Below are 20,593 nucleotides of genomic sequence, written 5' to 3'. Positions count from 1 at the left end.
GGAACTCATCCCATGGACACTCATCCTCTTCCCTGGGTATCTGATACCTGCGGACAGCCTTCCTGGTCTCAACTTCTTACTGGTAACAGGATATTGATGTGCTGTCTACCACCCAACCTTCTTTAATGTTTACTGTCAGATTGCTTTAACCTCTTTTATGTAGGCACTTCTCAATTCCTTCTTCCAGCCCTGAAGTTCTATATGATCCACAACAATCAAATGACTATGATTATTACATACTAAATCAAACAAAATGCAACTTCATCCTATGATAGTTCTTTTCCCAGGATATCTCAAAATTCTTACCTGTTTTTTATGTATCCTGGTCATACCTGGGAAGCCTAAAAAGGTAATGCATGACGCTTTAAATGCTTACATGAATAAAATAGAGAAAGAGGAAATCAATGAACTAAGCATACAACTAAAAAAATTAGAGAAAGAGTAAACTAAAATCCCCCATATATCAAATTAGAAATTCTAAAAATTAAAGGAGAAATAACTAAAATCAAAAGTAAGAAAACTATTGAACAAATAAATAACACCAAGAGTTGGTTTTATGAAAAAACCAATAAAATTGGTTAACCTTTGGTTAATTTGATTTAAAAAAGAAAGAAGAAAAGCAAATTGCTAGTACCATAAATGAAAAACTTGAATTCACCACCAATGAGGTGGAAATTAAAAACAATAATTTGGAATTTTTTGCCCAACAGTATGCCATTAAGTTTTATAATGTAAGTGAAATGGATGAATATTTATAAAATATAATTTGCCCAGATTGAATGAAGATGAAATTAAATACCTAAGTAACCCTATGTCAAAAGATGAAATTAAACAAGCCATTATTGAACTCCCCAAGAAAAAATCTCCAGGTCCAGTTGGATTCACAAGTGAATTCTTTCAAACATTTAAGGAACAATTGGTTTCAATTCTATATAAACTCTTTTGAAAAATAGGTGAAGAATGAACTCTGCCTAACTCCTTCTATGACGTCAATATAGTGCTGATACCTAAACCAGGAAGAGTCAAAACTGAGAAAGAAAATTATAGACCAATTTCCATAATGAATATAGTTGTAAAAATCTTAAATAGAATCCTATCACAGAGGTTACAGCAAGTTATCACTAGCATAATACACTATGACCAAGCAGAATTTATCCCAAGAATGCAGGGTTGATTTAATATTAGGAAAACTGTTAGTATAATTGACTATATCAATAACAAACCTAATAGAAATCATATGATTATATCAATAGCTACTGAAAAAAATACAGCACCCATTTCCTACTAAAAAACTAGAGAGCATGAGAATAAATGGATTGTTCCTAAGAATGACAAGCAGTATCTATCTGAAACCATTAACAAGCATTATATATAATGGGGATAATTTAGGACCAATCCCAATAAGATCAGGGCTGAAACAAGGATGCCTGTTATGACCACTACTATTCAATGTTGTATTAGAAATGTTAGCTTCAGCAATAAGAGAAGAAAAAAAGAAACTGAAGAAATTAGAATTGAGAAGGAAGAAACAAAACTCTCACTCTTTGCAGATGATGATGGTATACCTAGAGAATCCTAAAAATGTCATCTAAAAATACTACTAGAACCAATTAACACCTTTAGCAAAGTCACAGGATATAAAACAAATCCTCATAAATCCTCAGCATTTCTATATATTATTCACAAATGTACAGCAGCAAGAGCTAGGAAGAGAAATCTCATTGAAGTAACTTCAGCCAATATAAAATACTTGGAGGTCTACATGACAAAGCAGATTCAGATACTCTATGAAAGCAACTATAAAACACTTTCCACACAAATAAAATCAGATTTCAATAAATAGGCAAATATCAACTGCTCGTGGATAGGCCAAGCTAATATAATAAAAATGACAATTCTACCTAAATTAAACTACTTATTTAGTGATTTAACAATCAAACTTCCAAAAAATTGCTTTAATGAGCTAGAAAAATTTGCAACTAAATTCATATGGAGAAATAAAAAGTCAAGAATTTCCAGGAATTTAATAGAAAAAAATGCAAAAGAAAGTATCTTAGTCTTACCATGTCTAAAATTATATTATAAAGCCTCAGTCATCAAAACTCTATGATACTGGCTAAGTAATAGATTGGAGGGGTGGGGCTAGGTGGCGCAGTGGATACAGTACCAGCCCTGGAGTCAGGAGTACATGAGTTCAAATTCTGATTCAGACACTTAATAATTACCTAGCTGTGTGGCCTTGGGCAAGCCACTTAACCCCATTGCCTTGGAAAAACCTAAAAAAAAAAAAAAAAAGAAATAGAGTGGTAAATAAGTGGAATAGACTAGGTGCAAAAGAGATAGCATGGAATGATTATAGTAATTTTCTGTTTGATAAACCCAAACAGTCCAACTCTTGGGATAAAAACTTTCTCTTCGATGTAAACTGTTGGGAAAATTGGAAGTTAGTATGGCAGAAACTCAGATGAGATCAACACCTTGTACCTTATACAAGATAAATTCAAAATGGATATGGGACTTAGACATAAAGACAATATTATAAGAAAACTAGGAGATCATAGAATAGTTTACTTATCAGATCTATGGAAAGGGAAGCAGTTTAAGACCAAAGAAGAGATGGAGAACATTATTAAAAGGAAACTAGATAATTTTTATTACATTAAATTAAAAGCTTTTGCACAAACAAATCCACTCTAACCAAGATCAAAAGAGTTGTATTAAAATGGGAAACAATTTTTGCAACTAGTGTTTCTGACAAAGGACTCTTTTCTAAAATATATAGCAAGCTGAGTCAAATTCACAGGGGAAAAAAAAAGCAAGCTATTCTCATATTGACCAAAGGTCAAAGGATATACGAAGGTAAAAATCAATGCTACCCATAATCATATGAAAAATTGCTCTTAATCATTACAAATTAGAGAAATGCAAATTAAATCATCTCTGAGATACCACCTCACACCTCTCAGATTGGCCAATATGACCAGAAATGATAATGATCAATGTTGAAAGGGATTTGGGAATTCTGGGACACTAATACTTTGTTGTTGGAGCTGTGAACTCATCCAGTTTTCCTGGAGAGCAATTTGGAATTATATCCAAAGGGCAATAAAAATGTGCACCATGTCCTTTGATGCAGCAATACCACTATTAGGTATATATCCTACAGAAATCATGCAAAAAGTGTAAAAACATCACGTTAAAAAATATTCACAGTAGTAGTTCTCTTTGTAGGAGCAAATAATTGGAAATTGATTGAATATCCATCTATTGGGGAATGACTGAACAAATTGTGTTATATGTATATTATAGAACACTACTGTTCTTTTTTAAACCAGAAGGGATGGGAATTCAGAGATGCCTGGAACAAATTGCATGAACTGATGCTGAGCAAGATGTGCAGAACCAGAAGAACACTGTATACTATAACAGCAACATGTGGGTGTTTCAACCTTAATGACTTGCTCATTTCCTCAGTACAACAATCAGGGACAATTTTAGGATATCTATGATAGAGACTACCATCTGTATTCACAAAAAGAATTGTAGAGTTTAAACAAAGGTCAAAGACTATTATCTTCAATTAAAAAAAGATGTCTTATGTACTATGTAATTTTACTATCCCTTAAATTTTATTTTTTTCCTCAAGGATATGGTTTTTCTCTCATCACTTTCAATTTTGATCTATGTATAGCATGGGAACAATGTAAAGATTATCAGGGAGGATAGGTGGCATAGTGGAAAAAGCACTGGCCTTGGAGTCAGGAGTACCTGGGTTCAAATCCAGTCTCAGACACTTATAATTACCTAGCTTTGTGGCTTTGGGCAAGCCACTTAACCCAATTTGCCTTGCAAAATCCTAAAAAAAATAAAATAAAATAAAGCAATGTAAAGATTATCAGACTGCCTTCTTTGGGGGGGTTGGGGAAAGGGAAGGGAGGTTGGGGGAAAAATTATAAAATTCATAACATTACAAAAACATAGGTAGAAACTACTTAACATATATAATTGGAAAACAAATACAATATTTATATCAATAACAATAAAACAAAAACAAAACAAAAAGTATAATTTCTACTTTGAATGTGGTTTCCTTGACTATAGGATTTTTCTTTCTCAATTTTTTTGCTGGCACAGTTGAGTAGATAAAAGGCTAGATGTCAGGAAGACTCATCCCTCATCTTTGTGAATTCAAGTTTATAACTCTGTGACCTTGGACAAGTTACTTAGTCCTAATTGCCTCAGTTTCTTCATTTGTAAAATGAGCTAAAGAAGGAAATGGCAAGCCACTCCAGTATATTTGCCAAGAAATCATCAAATGGTTCACAAAGAGTGTCAGACATGAATGGAATGACTTAACAATATTAACAACTTAATGACATTTTATCTAGCAATGGTCCATTTTTGTTCTTCTAGAATCTTGAGAAAACTCTCCAAGTTGGAAGAGTCTTTGTCCTAACTTAGTGATGCTTTTTTAGAGCACTGAGTAGAGAGACACTTACAGCTCCCTCTCTATACTATTAGGATACTGTTAGGATTAATTTCTGATATCAAATTCTTAGTCATGAGGTTTGTCATTCTCCATCCAAGAATCAATTCTAACCTAATTTGGGCTTCCATATATATTTCTGATAACTAGCCTAGAAACCCTACATGGAGCAGTAGAAAGGGCACTAGGTGTGACTATTGTTTATGAACCATATTATTAGACTCAGTTTTCCATCTGTAAATGAAGAAGCTGATTAGAGAGCCTCTGAGGTTTTTCTTATCTCTAAATCTATGATCCAATTACCACACTTAATTAGTTACAAATCTAGAGTCTATTCATTTATTAACTAAGTGAGTATACTTAAATTCCATTCTTTCTGGAACAGGCAGCTATATTCCCTTTGAGAATTTTTGGGTTCATGGAGCATCTTTTTCTCTCTCATTACTTTGAGTTCCTTCTGACAACATTTGTCTCATTTTTGAAGGGCTAGTGAATAGCATCCAAGATCCATTTGACCATGTATTATTGAGTAGTCTTTATAAGTGGATATTTGTTTCACATATTATATCAAAAACAAATTATGAACACAGAGCAATACTTAAGGAAATAATTTCACTTATATGACCTATGTCTTTGGAGAGCATGACCCAAAACTTAACGTACTTTCTATATGGTATATTGTTCCTACTATGTTCGTATTCAAAGGTGGCATCATTGCTGAGTCTTACTGCTTGACTAAAGTTCAAAGACTTTATCACTCTTTGTTTCTTAGGACATCAGTGCTAGACTGACTGCAACAATGTGCATGAATTCTAACTCTCAGTTTCCTGTGCCTCTATTCTCTGAAGTTAGAATGGAAAAGAGTGTATGAAAAACATCAAGGACTCGAGCCTATTTCTTTGGAGCCATATGAACTAAGAGGAGAAGAAAGTTCTGAAATCTTCACCCTTATAGCTTAGTCTCTTACTAGAAGCTTTCAATGAAAGAATCAGTTCATTTTACTAGAGGGGATTGTACCAAAGAAATGGTGAAGCTGATTAAATCTTTCTAAAGGCACTGATTGTTTGGGTTATAGATCCAGTAGAAAAAGACTCCTCCTAATCATGTGACTAGAATCAGTTAGAGAACGTGTTTTCATGCTCCATTCTCTCCAAGCTCCTTAACATATTTCCTGTAGAGGTTATATCAGTCAAGCAAGTCATAGGGTCTGCACTTTAACCAGACTATAGTCATATTAATCATTTACTGTGTACACACTAAGGTCAGAAAAAGAGGTGAAAAGGGAAAGTACCCCCCCCAGTGGTAGAGTGGGAAAAGATCTTCATAAAGATAAGCAGGCATGGTCTCAGTGAGTTCCAATGGCTAAGCTCCTCCTTTACATGGTCTCTGAGTAGGAAGGTAATTACATGTGTCATTATTATGGCAAGGAAGTAGAAAAGAGTGGATGACATAGATTACAGAATAATATATATGTGTGTGTGTGTGTGTGTGTGTATTCTGTGGTTTTTTGCAGTAGATGTACATTTATTTTTCTAAAATAAATGTTAAAAAAATGATGTCCATTTCCTGAATCTACAATGAGTCTTGATGAGACACAGGTAGATAGTACTGCATAAAGGATATGAGAAACCAGTTAAGAATTGATTGCTTGTTTTAAACCACAACCAAATAATATTGAACTTTAACCAAAAAAATGCTATATGCATTGGGTCCCATCCTTTTTCCTCTTGGTTTTTGTTGGTCACAAATAAAGATTTGTTTCTTTTCAGGACAAAGGAAGGGTCAAAATTAAAAAGCCCAACATCTGAAAGTGAGAAGAGAAATCAGTGGTTTACTATAGCCCTAGAAGAAAATCAATATGAATTGGGATGAGAATTCAATATCTATGTTCAGTATAATTGGAATTGAGAAAAGAAATGTGACAATTGGTTAATAGACCAGGTCCAAACTAATATGCTTCTTGTATGGGATTGTTATTTATGTTTATATTCTTATCAAGCAGGTTATATAGAAAAAGTTCATCTTGATGGAGGAGAGAATTTTAAAATTATAGAATGGGAAACTTAGAAAGGACATTAGAGAGCACTTTGTCTAATCCTTTAATTTTACAATGGAAGAAACTGAGATTCATAAATTAAATGTGTCTCCAGCAATGTTACATTACTAGTTTGTGGCAGTGCCTGTACTAAGACCAAGCCTTTTATTTAAGCCTGTATCTCTACCTTCAAAATAGTTTGGATATATTTAGTGTAAAAAAAACACAATAGTAGACAGAAAATACAATTGGACTTTTTGTTATAAATACTTGTTTTGACTGAACTTCCTCCCTTTTGCCCAATGGTTTCAGTAATTCTTTGAGAAAGGAGCAGTCAATTTTCATTTAGGTCTGAAATCTTTTGGAAAGGAAGAGTTAACCTGTCCCTGATTGTGGACACCCATGGCCTCATCCATCTTCTGGACAGATGCTGATAAAAAGTTGTTTCCCACTTCAGGATGATGGAACCCAAGGAGGTTTGTGCTCTTAATTACTTCTGGAATTTTGGCCACATTGTGAGAAGATTTAGGAAATGTTGTATAACCTTTTCAAGAGATAGTGTTTTGAATTTTCAATGGAGATAAACAGTTTTTAAAAAAATTTCCTGGGTATAACACTTCATTTACGTTCTTATCAAGGCAGAATGAAATGTCTTAGTACAAGAAATATAAAAAAAGCTATTCATTTTAGTCAAGTATGTCTATAGGTGGATGGGAAATATATTGTCTTTATGCTTCTTTTTCCTGTGCTTTGTAGAAAGAATTCATGGCAGAATGATTTTCTTAAAATAAAAGTAAATGTTCCTGAATATTTGGAGATGTTTCCACTTTGTTACAAAGTTGGCCACTCTTTCAACATACATGTCTGTAAAATACCTATTGTTAGCCAGGATCCTGAGCAAAGTCTTAAAAGAAATACTCCAAGTGGTCCTTGCCCACTTGGAGCTTATGGAAAGACACAAAGATAATCTCAAAACCAAATATTAAGTACATAAGACATGGGCAAAACAATGCTTCTTTTTGGAGCTAAAGATAGAAGATAATTTATGACAGATCACAGAAGATATCATGTAGGAAGAGGAATTTCCTTTGGGTTTTAAAGGAAAGATAGTAAATAAAAAGGGAAATAGCAAATATTTCAAATTTAGGGGACAGAATGAATAAAGAAAGTGGGACCAGAAAACTCAGAGAATGTTTAAAGGATAGTTATTAATCCAGGTTAAATGGAGGAAAAAAATAGGACATAAATCTGGAAAGACAGGAGATGTTGTCCAATGGTGAAATACCTTGAATATCAGCAAAAGCATTACTGATTCAGCACACACAGATTATTCAATTAATAAAGGAATTCATAGGCTCAAAGACTTCTTATATGGAGAAATGAAGACAGTAGGCTGCAATGACTTGCAAAAGACATACAAGTGACTATACTTTTGAGCTCAGATCTGAAGATCAAGCTGACTCCCAGCCTCTGGTCTTAGGGTTCCTCTACATTAATTCTTTGTATTACCAAATCAGTCCTCACAATTGCCTTAATTCACTTAAAATCATTTGGTTTACAAATTTTTAAATGATATTTATAAACATATTTATTTGTATTATTGCTTTACAAAGAGTGTTGTTTCTTTCTGGGTTCTTGTTATTATGTAAAGTAGTCACATCTTGATCTCTCATGGAAGGTTTAATGATTAAATACCACCTTAGCAACTTTGTCTCTTGCTATAATTTCTGACTTTGACAGGTAGTTCATGACCAGAAATTAGCCTTTTGGGTCACAATTTCTTTGGGCACCACTTCTCTAGCAAAATGTACTGTGGTTGTCTCCAAAGTCAATTGGTTACAACATTTATTGAATGTCAATTTATGGGAGGAATAGAGTACTGGTGCTCTGGGGAGAGAAAGGAAAAGAGTAAATCTGTCCCCTGACTCTAAGGAATTTATAAAATCCAAAAGGAGTGATTGCACCAACACAAGGGAATAAACAACCCTCCACAAAATGCAAGCAAAGAAAAGAAAAGATTCAAATATTGCATTATTAGGAGCAGTGGATTTGTAGCTGGATTCAATCTGACCCTGAATTCAGTTCCCAGATATGTACTTAATCCTTTTGCCTTAGTTTCTTCAATGGTGAAATGAGAAGGGAAGTAGATGACCTCTAAGGTCTTCCAATTTTAAGTCTATAGCCTCTGTTCAACTCTAAGGTATTAGACAATGAAGGACTGGATCAGAAAACAATCATAGCCTTTAAGGGAAGGAGAACACTAGATTAGTCAATCAGTCACAGAGTCAAGAAATAAATGTTTAAGTGCCTGCTGGGCACTGTGTTAAGCACTTAAGATACAAAGAAAATTTAAAAGATAGTCTCTTCTTTCAAGGAGCTCACAATCTATGGGGGAGATGGAGATAGTAAGCAAATAAGTATGTATATAAAGTTATACTCAAAATAAATTGGAAATAATTAACAGAGGAACACGAGAATTAAGAAGTCTCAGGAAAGGCTTTCTTTGGAGATTAGATTTTAGCTGAGGCCCAACAAAAGCCTGGAGGAAGAGATGAGTAGGGAGAGCATTACACACATGGGAAATAGCCAGTAAAAATGTTTGGAATAGAATTTGGAATAGAGTTTAGTAATATAATGCCAGAGACAATACTAGATATAATCCATCCATTTATCCATTATTTTGCTCAATTGTTATTCAACAATTATTTATTAAGGGTCTTTTATGTATAAGGTCTATGCTTAACACTATGTGCGATAGAGCGATATGTAAGACAAAATTTCTGCCTTCCAGAAATTCATAATCTTTTTTGAAGAGACAAGAAAGGTAGACAAATCACTGCATTACAAGGCAATATTTGATAAATAGTATATGGGTGGTACAGACAATAGATGCTATAAGAATTCAGAGGAAATAAAAAAGCCGATTCCTCATCATATACCAGCTAGAACTGTAAAGACAACAGGAAAACAGGCATACAGAAGAAATAAAGCACTAACACCTTAACTCTAAATTCAAGGGCTTTAGGGGTAGCTAGGTGGCACAGGGGATAGAGCATCAGCCCTGGAGTCAGGAGGACTAATTCAAATCCTTGTTTGACATCATAACCTTTCAAATATTTGAATATCATTAATCATGTTCCACCTAGATTTATCTTTTTCTCTTCTCCAGTCTAAGCATATCAATTTCGTTCAATTCTTTGTCATGTACTCAAGGACCTTCATTAGCCTAGTTGATTGTTGGCTTCCCCTAGAAGGGTCCATTCTATTAGAAAGCAGATAATTATAATTCAGTTTTATATAAATACAGCATAAAGTTGGGGTGAGAAGGTAATGTGAGGACTGAGATGAAGATCATTACTCAATGAAGAGGTAAAAGAAATCATGCAGAATTACCATTTGAGTGGCACTTTGAAGTGTGGGTAGAAAGTCAGAAGATAAGGGGACAGCTGAGATATAGATAACAACAAAGCCACAGAGGTGAGAGGTCAAAGTCCACATAGAGGAGGGGAGGCAAAGGGAGTTTTTGACTTACTGCGATCTTTACCACTTTCACCTTTTCAGATTACATTTTTTTTTGGCTTCCTAGATTCTTTTTTTTATTTTTGGCTTCCTAGTTTCTTGAGAAAAACACCTCCCTATTTTGTTTGGGGAGTCATTCCAATAATTCCTGTGTCTCAAAACATTGAATTCACAAGAATGCCTGAGACAGTGGAAGTTAGCCAGATACCACCAAATACAGAAGAAAAAAAATATTGCATTGTATTCATACAGGGCATTAGATGAGACCCTGAGTTGGTGATCAGAACTTATGGAAATAAGTTAGTGGTAGGACTTGATAACGACATCTTCCTGGTTTTATGTCCAAAGGGCCATGCTAGCTCCTTGAATCATCATAATATCATAGATTTTTGATCTCTAAAAGACTTTAGAGGTCAACAAGTTCAACTCCATTTTGCAGAAATGTTCACACAGAAAAAGAATGTTTGTACACAGAGCACCTTTTCTTCCAGTTCCTCAGGTCATTTTATGTCTAACCCAGATGTAGAAATTCAGGATTGGCTAGGGTGTGCTTGAGTCTTAAACTGAACTGCATATCTAGACTTTCCCTGAAGTAGATGTGAATCCTAGAGATGACTCTTAGGCTAACTGGATTTTACAGAATTCTTCCAAAGCAGGGGAGAAAATACTGAAACTGTATTCTTGCCATACATCCTGAGACTTGAGCTAGAGGTAACATGCTACTCAGAACTCAGGTCATTAATGGGAACCTCCAATTTGGTTTGAAGGCTATTTGAACATTGGTTAAGAACAACCATGAAGGAGTCAAAGTTTGCCTTTAGGGGCACCTAGGTGGTACAGAGGATAGAGCACTGGCCCTGGAGTCAAGAGGACCTGAGTTCAAATGTGTCCTCAGACAATAGTTACCTAGCTGTATGACTTTGGGCAAGTCACTTAATCCAATTGCCTTAAATAAGTAAAAAAATCATATATATATATATATATATATATATATATATATATATATATATATATATATATATATATATATATATATATGTGTGTGTATACATATATGTATATGTACATACATGCATATATATATATATATATATATATATATATATATCCAGTTTATTTTTAGTGCTTCATCTCCTGTTCTTGTCATCTTTTACTCTTAGCTAATCATCTGCTTTCAGTTATTTATATCTTATCATGAATTGCCCATTGGTTACCACTCCAGATTTAACTACTTTTTTAACCTTTATCTATAATTGTAGATTGAGGGATTTGGTCTCTTATCAAAAGAACTTCAGGTATCATTAGATTACCTTAGGAAAGAGGGTACCCCAATAGCCTGCCTGAAATTATACCAATCAGGATACCTCATTGCTTATTCCTTTGTAATAAAGTGATAAGAAAGTTTTAAGATGAAAAGAATGCTGCATTCAGAGACATCACCTGAGTTATAACTATTCCTCTGCCTTTTACTGCCTGTATGTCTTTGGACAAGTCCCTCTGACATTCTAGGAATCAGTGTTTTCTTCTTTGTGAGTTGAACTAAATGATTTGTAAGTTTCCTTCTAGAACTAGATTCTATGAAAGAAATGAGTTTTATAATATCAGTTGGGTGAATTAGTGGATAGAATACTGTACTATAAGTCGGAACATAGTTCAAATCCTGCCTCACACTCTAATTACCAGTGTGGTGTAATTAACTGGTTGTCAGCTCCAGTTTCTGTTTTGGTAAAATAGGTGATAATAATACCTCCTTTATAGGACTGTTTGGAGTATCTAATAAGATAAGAAGTATAAAGAATCTTCTTCCTTTTAAAACTAGTTGCCATCATCTTTATCATAATCATCATCATCATCATCATGAGTCTTTTATCATTAGTATCTCCTAAGTCTTAACTTTCTCAAAACTTATCCTAATACTCCTTTTAAAAATAATTATTTACTATTTTATTTTTCCAATTGCATGCAAAAACAATTTTAATAATTATACTTAAAACTCTGAGTTTCAAAGTTTCTTTCACTTTATCCTTCCCAACTCTCCTTAAGAAGGAAAGAATTCAATATGTTATATATTTGTAGATATGAAAAGCATTTCCATAATAGTCATGCTATAAAAGAAAACATAAAGCAAAAGGCATCCTCAAGAATAATAAAGTTTAAAGAAAGTATGCTTTGATCTGTATTCAGATATAATCAGTTCTTTCTTTGGGGATAGATAGCATTTTCATCATAAGTTCCTCAGAATTGTCTCTAATCTTTGTATTGCTGAGAAGAGTTAATTCATGCATAGTTGATCATTACACAATATTACTTTTACTTTGTACACAGTTCATTGCACTTTATATCTGTTCCTTTAATCCATCTAGGTTTTTCTGAGAGTATCCTGCTCATCATTTCTTATAGTACCATAGTATTCTTTCATCATCACACACCCCAATTTGTTCCACCAGTCCCAGTGGATATTCCTTCAGTTTCCAATTCTTTGGCACCAGAAAAAGGTACTATAAATATGTTTGTTCATTTTGTTCTATTTTTTTTGCTTTTTATCTCTTTTGGAATGAGACCTAGGAATAATTTAAGGTATAATAAAGGATATGCATGATTTTATAGATCTTTGTACGTAGTTCCAAATTGCTCTCCCGAATGGTTGAATCAGTTCTCAACTCTTCCAACAGCTCAGTTGTCTCATTTCCCCCCACATTTCCTCCAAAATTTGCCATTTACCTTTTCTGTCCTATTCATTCATCTAATAGCTATGACATAGTACTTGAGAATTGCTTTAATTTTCATTTCTCCAAACAATAATGAGTTACCCTAATACTCTTACTTAAAGCCATATACACCCTTCTATCTGGATTTGCCATGCCTTGCAGGTTGTGAGATTAAGCATCTCAAAGAGCACTGAACTTCAGTCATTAGACTGAAAAAAACTGAAGATGCCATAGAAAACTATAGCATTCTGTGATCAACTTTTTTTTTAAACAAAAGTACCAGAAGACTTACATCCAAGTTAATGCTGTCCTAGTCTTCCAGAGAAGTCATCCTGGACAGAGATGCAGATGTAGAATTTCTGGCATAGCTCAAAATCATTTGTGGAACACCAAAGTGTGTGACAAATTCTTTGGAAGATTCTCAGGGATGACATACTTTTGCCAGAATGAATTTGATTTTTGCAAATAGCCACAAATCTTTGTAGCTAAATCTGTTGAATAAAAATGAATATTTTGACTAGGCAATACTATTTCTTTGTCAGAATGGTAGTTCATTCAGTTATAAAATCAGAGACTAATTTCCCTTAGGTAGCTCTAAACTATCTCAGAAGACACTGTCCGAAAGAGAAAGAAGACTTTGAACAGCAACAGAAGATTGGAATGAGTACATTGTCTTTCAGCATTACCATTTTGTCAGAGGACATCTAATCTAACCTCATTATTTTTAAGATAATTAAGATGAAGAATCCAGGCCACAGGATGGGAAGGTAAAAAGTTTTTATAAAGTATCTATTATGAACCATTCTAAGCATTTTTAAATAAATACTACCTACTTGATCCACTTCTCCTTTTTGAGAGATGCTATTGTCATTCACATTTTACAGTTGAGGAAAATGAAGGAAATAGAAGTTAAGTGATTTTCCCATGATCATACAGTTATAGTAAATACGAGATATAAAGTTGCATTTTCTCTGGTTGTCTGCCTTGTCTGGAATTTTTTTCCTTTTAAACTTTACCTATTGCCCTCCTTGGTTTCCTTTAAGTCTCAAACAAAATTGCATCTTTTACAGAAAGCTGTTCACAACCTGTCTTAATTCTAGTGTCTTCCTTCTGCTAATAATTTCATATTTATCATATATATGTATATATATAGCTTGTTTAGTATATATATTTGCATGCTTGGTGCCTCCTTCAATGAGGGCAGTGACTGTTTGTTTACCTCCTTTTTTATCCCCAATATTTACCAGAGTACTTGGAACATTTTTAGTTTTAGTCATTTTTTCAATCATGTCTGATACTTTGTGATCCCATTTGAGCTTTTCTTGGCAAAGATATTAATGGGATTTGCCATTTCCTCATCCAGTTCATTTTATAGATGAAAAAACTGAGGAAAATTGGAATAAATGATTTTCTTAGAACCACAGAACTAGTAAGTGTCTGAGACTGAATTTGAACTTTCTGACTCCAGGACCAGAATTCTATCCACTGAGCCATCTTGGCTCATAGTAGACACTTGGATTGATTGAACCCAGGTCTTTCAACTCTAGAGTCAGAACGCTTTCCATTATACCATCTCACATTTTCTCAACTTACATCTTTGTATAATCATCTGATCCTATTCATTAATTTCTTGAGGAGCTCATTTGAGCATATTTGTTTGACTGGAATTGTATAGCCCCAAATAGTTCTGAAAAAATCTAAAATGTATAATATTATTGAGCCTATATCATTGATTTGATTTGTGCCCTAGTGAAAAGCCAGCTGGAAGGTGGTGATGACTTGTAAATTCTATTTCTTTTCCTCTAAACTGTTTTATAATATTAAACCCAAAATCAAAAGCAAACCACCTGCCTCCATAAGCTTTCTTCTTAGAGCTTGGTCATCTTATAAAATTGGTCTCAGCCCCCCTGGCAGGCACTGTTTTTTCTGAGATGCCCTACTGGACATAGTTGACAGAATCGCTTTGTGAAAGTTTGTTGTGAAAATCACATGCACAATTTGGCAGAAACACCTTTAATTGACCACATGGTTATAGAACATGGAATTCAATCAACTCAATGACATCAGAAACTTTTTCTACAGGAAATGAGTTTCATCCATAATTTTTGTTAAAGTCAGGGCCAGCCATTTTGTCAACTAGACATTTATTTAATAAGCAGTGCTATGTGGTCTTAAAATTGCCAAAATACAGAGCAACTATATCTAAATCCCCATTCACCAAAACCACCCCAAGTCAAATCTTTAATATGATAAATGTTTGACAGATGAATAATATAGAGATGGAGAATTGAGAGCAACCTCATGGAAGCAGGGAGTGAAGAGTAAGTTTCTTTCCTCTGATTAAATGCACAGCAATCAACAGCTATTTCTGGGCCTTGGATCAGTGGCAGACTATGGAAGATACAAAGAAATATACACCATCCCTGCCCTTGAGTGATTTGCAATCTAGTTCGAGAAAGAAGACAAATAATAGTAGAGAGGAGCAATATGACTGTCACAAGATAGAAAATAATAAATTACAAAATATCCATCTCTGAAAGGAATGTCAGAGGAGGATAAAGATCCTGTGGTCTAAGTATTTTGGGAAAGTTCCATGATTATTGAAATGCTGTTTAAGGGAAATAGCCCTGTCAAATCACTCTGACAGAGACCAGAATCTTTGAAAATCAATTTTTCCCCTAAAGGATAACTCTGTTGTTTGGTATAGAAAAATAGTAGACATCTTTGAGTAAAATACTTTGTGAATTGTCAAATACATTATGACTCATCCTATTTAAGTTTAAGAACAATCTTATTACACATCATAGAATGAATCATGAGATTATTGAATAAACTGGAAGGGATCTTAGAGGTTACCAAACCCAACCCCTTTAAGTTTACAGATGGGGAAAATTGAGACTGAGAGTTGCAAAGTGATTTGTCCAGGCTCCTTCAGTTAGCAGACATCCAAGGAAGGAACTGAAATTAGGTTTTGTCTGGCCCTAAAACCCAGCAATCTCTGCACTGAGTCAGCTAATTGCCTCAACAATTTGACAAATAAAAAAGTCAATATTAAGAAGTACAAAACTGGTAGAACTTAAACAATCACCTCTCCATGACTCCCTTCTTTTTTTTTCCTTACTAACATACATAGTTTAACCTGGACTTTTGTCTATATATTTTATTTTTCCTTTCCTAAACATTATGAAAATGATTTCCCAATTCCAGTTTAAAAGAATGACAAGAACACATTGTTTTGGAGATAGAGGACGTTCCAGAGCACTACTTAAAGATTGTCTTCCTTCTTTTTGACTTATACAATGTAAAATACATCTTTATCTTCAAACCTTTCTCCTTACAGACAATGACTTGACTCTGCTATGACTAAATGATGAATAGTTTGTTGTGCTTTTCAAAGTCATAGAGGACTCCATTAGCATCATGAAAGTTTTAATATTGATAGTTTGGTATACTCCAGTTTTGGTCTCTTCTCCTGTACTTTTTCCTCTCTTCTGTTTACAACTCCAAATAGATCTGCACGGACAGCTCAGAAGAATGTGTAAGGGTTGGTCTTGATGGAGTGAGTAGCTATTTGCATGGTGGTATTTTAGTCAAATGTCCTGAGAAGCCATCCCAACCACCAAATCCTTCTATACTCTATTCCACACACACATATACACTATGCACTCTTCCTTCTTGTGATTCAACTGCTTTTCTGCTCTATGATCTAGTACAGGAGTGGGGAACATCCATCCATTATATACAGTCAGTGAATTCATTTGCTCTGGCACATGCAGGTGGGATTCAAAATTCAAAATATCTATAAGTTTTTTAGGGGTTAATTAATTAAATGTTTGAACAAATATAGCAGGTGAATTTTTAAGTTGATAATATTTTTATCCACTAATGATGTTATAAATATCCAGATGGACCTTGGAAGAAAAAAAGTTTCCCCACCCCTGATCCAGTAAATGTGGGGACGAAGCTTTCACTGCAAGATTAGAAATGGAGTTTAAAATGCAAATACTCCCAGGAGAATAAGTCTCTAACCTACATTTCCAAAGGAATATTATTTTTTTGGGGGGGAGGGGTATAGATTAGGGTAGAAAACCTTGGGGAGAATTTTCCATCACAGTGGAATAGATACAAGAAAAAGAGATGGGAAAATAGGACAGAAGAACTGACTAATGATCAAATCTGCCTGATTCTGTACAAATCTTGGTGTTTTAAGGTGACTTGATCTACTGCTTCTATGGATTAGGGAGGCATTTTCCATTACATCAAAGAAGCATGGCCTTCCTTCAGTGGGAAAGCAGTAAATAGGAGCTAAGAAGAGGTAGGTTTGTATATAGAGTTCTGCAATTGAGAAATATCAAATATTTAAAATAGTATTATATTTTATTAATTTTAATAAATAATATATTATTTCTAAAATAATATAATAAAAATGATATAAATTTTATAGTATTTATAAGTATTAAACACTCAGTCATTGATCAAGTGCCATATATCAGTAACTTTGCTAGGCTCCAAGGATACAGAGATAAATATGAAACAGTCCTTGTCCTGAAGGAGCTTACATTTTATCATGAGAAGCATATATAAGTATGTTTAAATTCTTTACAAAATAAACACAAAGTTATCCAAGGAGAAGAGGTTGTTAACAACTATAAGATTATAATATGACCAACAGGTTGAATAACTAGAGCAACATGTCTACTGAGTATTACATAAGCATCAATACAATGAGATTTAGATTGTCATTCATTTGAAAGTCAGAACTCTATTAGATTTGATAAATTGCTAGCTGATTGTGATTGTATGGTTTCATCCATTATTTTATTATTCTCCTATGTCAACTATTCTATGTGACAGCATATGTTCATAAAGATTTGATTTTGAAGGGCATCAGGAGTTGACCTCTGATGGCAAACTGTTCACCCCTGGAAATGGAATGATTCTCCTTTGCTCCCTGATGGAAATCTTATCCCCAGAAGAAACAATAGTTAATTAGTTTACTGACCAAAGGATCAAGTCACACTGTAGAGTATGACATGATTCCCTGAATGAAATTCTGTCCCTATGCCCATATTTAGATTCCAGAAAACCAATGGAAGGAAAACATTGAATTAATCTGATTGTGACAGAAACCATTCTGGACTCAAAACCTCTTATTCCCCTAGTCTGCCTTAATGAGGAATCAAATGTGATTTGTGTTGTGCAGAGATGATTGCTGATTGGTAATTATTCTAAAATATCTCTTTCCAAATACTTCATAGAGCAATCAAGTAAGAATGTGAGAGGTTAGGCATTACATTACTGGGGTTATCAGTAGCATGTAATTTCCTAATTATGCTTTTTTACAAATGAAGAATAAATACCTGCTAGAGGATTTCCTGAATTTTTTTTTTTTTTTTTTTTTTTTTTTTTTTTTGCAAAATGAAGGAGCAGTGGAAGAAATATAACCCCCGCATTCCCCCAGAGTGTAGCAATGAATCTCTGGATAGAAGCAACTAAGAGATCTTGTCTTCTATACCACTGCTTTAAGGCCAGTCTTCACTAAAAATCTTCAAATGGATTTCATTGGGATGAAAGCTACTCTGTAATTAATCTTAGACTTCAGGTACTGACAGGGACAATGAGGAGAAACAATGGTTCTCTAAGTAAGAATTTGGGAAACCTCTGGGGAAAGTACTCTGTACAGTTCATTTTTTCCTAAATCTCTGTGTTACTTTACTATTGGACAGGGATTTATTGTTTGAACATAGAAGCCATCTTAAAAACAAATTACTGTATTTAATTATATACTAGACTCACATGTCTCAACTTTGAGAAGGAAATAGGAAAATTTTGTTTTCCTTTTAAGAAATGAAGTCTTCAGTTGAAGAAGGAAATACTTGTGTCAGACTTCTCAAAGTAAAAGGAATTGTTTATTTACTCTTTATACCTTTTTATTCACTTTTGTCTGATATTGGCATTCATACTAAGGACACTTTGAGTTCCTCTCATGAACTGAAGATATTTACCAATATAATAATATTGCCAATAATCTCTTTTCCCTATCATTCTGCCTTCATTTAGTAGTAAAAAATTCTATTTGCCCAAGATGTATGTGATGATTCACTCCCCCCACACACACACACACAGACACAAGCTTAAAAATTATTTAGTTTAGTGGACATGGGTTTAGAGTTAAGAAGATCTGGATTCAAATCCTGGCCCTGATTCATAAAAACTTTGTGACTCTGAGCAAGTCATTTAATCCCCATATGAATAGGGAAATTTCTACAACTAATCTATCAAGTCAGAGCCTAGCACAATGATTCAAGTATAATAAATGCTTAATATATGTTTCTTGATTATTCAATAGTTTGCAATTTACATTTTTGAATGTACGTTCCCACACTGGAAGTTTTCCCATAGTGCTAAAAACATAGTCTTCATTCATTTTCATATTTTAAAATAGTTAAGAAACAATCTCTTCAAGTAATATTATCTACCTCTACTTATTTATCTACTGTCACCCTCACTCCACTCCAGGGAAAAATACAATTGTTCCTACTTTTGACTTTATTATCTTTACCTATATAATTCTGAAATCTATCTGGTCATAATCTCCTGTTATTCCATTGATCACTGTTTGCCTTTCATAAACCTATTCTCCTACCTCATAAACAATCTTTGATCTCTCTCCAGACGTTATAGGGTTTCCCAGAACATCAATCCCTCTACTCTGGCCTAATTTTTCTCCCTTCAAAATCTTGACCTTAGAGTTGATGAATTCAATTTTATGTTGGCCTTTACCCTTGAATCCCTAGACATCTTGTCCTATGACTGTTTATCTCTTTTTAAAATTTGGACTGTTTCCATTATCCACCTTCATCACTCCTACTGCAAACACTGCTGAATGCAGATGGAGGAAGTCACACAACACCTGTGATTAAGGTTCCCTACAGATTATGTTAGTTCACATCAGCTGTACTGCAGATTGGTTCTATAACACTCCTCCAGCCCTTGCTTTACATTTTTCTCTTCATTTTTCCCACAACCTACACCACTTCCTTCTTATTCACTTTGAATAGAAAACCTTTAATTCACATATTTCACAGGGATAGCAACATTCATCATAAGCCCACTCTTCTCCCTAATTCTATACATTATTCCCAATTCTCTACTATTTTGCTTCAGTCTTCAAAAAAAGAGACAACCCTTTTCTTTTTCCTATATCTACATGATTACATGTAACACTGATGCCATTTCTGCTGTCTCCTTCCTTACATCTTCAATCATGCCATCTCATTCCTTATTTTTTTTATCTTGCTTAATCCATTTGCCTTTTTCCTGCTGCTTCCAACCATGCCAAGAATCACAAGATTAAACAAGATCAAAACAATCCATTTTACCTTATCCTCTCCTCAAGGTGTCATGTCATATCTTGACTTAAAAAAGTTAAATTCCTAGGAAAAAAGTGTCTGTATTCCTTGTTTTCACTTTTCAACTCTTAGTTATTTCTTAACACTTCCTTATCTGACTTCTGACCCCATTGCTTATTCTGAAATGTTGAAACCAATTATGTTTAATGTGTTCAATCTCAACCTTAATTCCTTTGTAGTGTTTAGCACTGCTGACCAGTCTTTTTTTCCTTAAGCATTCACACTTCACTGGATTTTTGTGATGATGCTTTCTCTTTTTTTCTACCTATCCAAATCCCTCCCTCCATGTAAAAGTACACTTTGCTGAGATTCTCTATTCTTCTCTCTATATACATACTCTCAATGATTGCATGAATATATATATATATATATATATATATATATATATATATATATATGTATATATATGGCTCCAGCTATAGCTATATAATCT

At 33.9% G+C, this 20,593-nt stretch overlaps 1 pseudogene; it reads left to right on the top strand.

Annotated features, from left to right (window-relative positions):
- Window positions 1-12: 12 nt before the first annotated feature.
- The window catches only part of LOC141518964 (PHD finger-like domain-containing protein 5A pseudogene), a 63,149-nt pseudogene continuing 42,568 nt past the window's right edge, over window positions 13-20,593 (top strand).

The sequence above is a fragment of the Macrotis lagotis genome, chromosome 1 (genome assembly GCF_037893015.1).
Source record: "Macrotis lagotis isolate mMagLag1 chromosome 1, bilby.v1.9.chrom.fasta, whole genome shotgun sequence".
NCBI classification, from domain to species: Eukaryota; Metazoa; Chordata; class Mammalia; order Peramelemorphia; family Peramelidae; genus Macrotis; species Macrotis lagotis.
The sequence above is the reverse complement of the archived record's forward strand: the minus strand, read 5'-3'. Positions and strand labels throughout refer to the sequence as shown.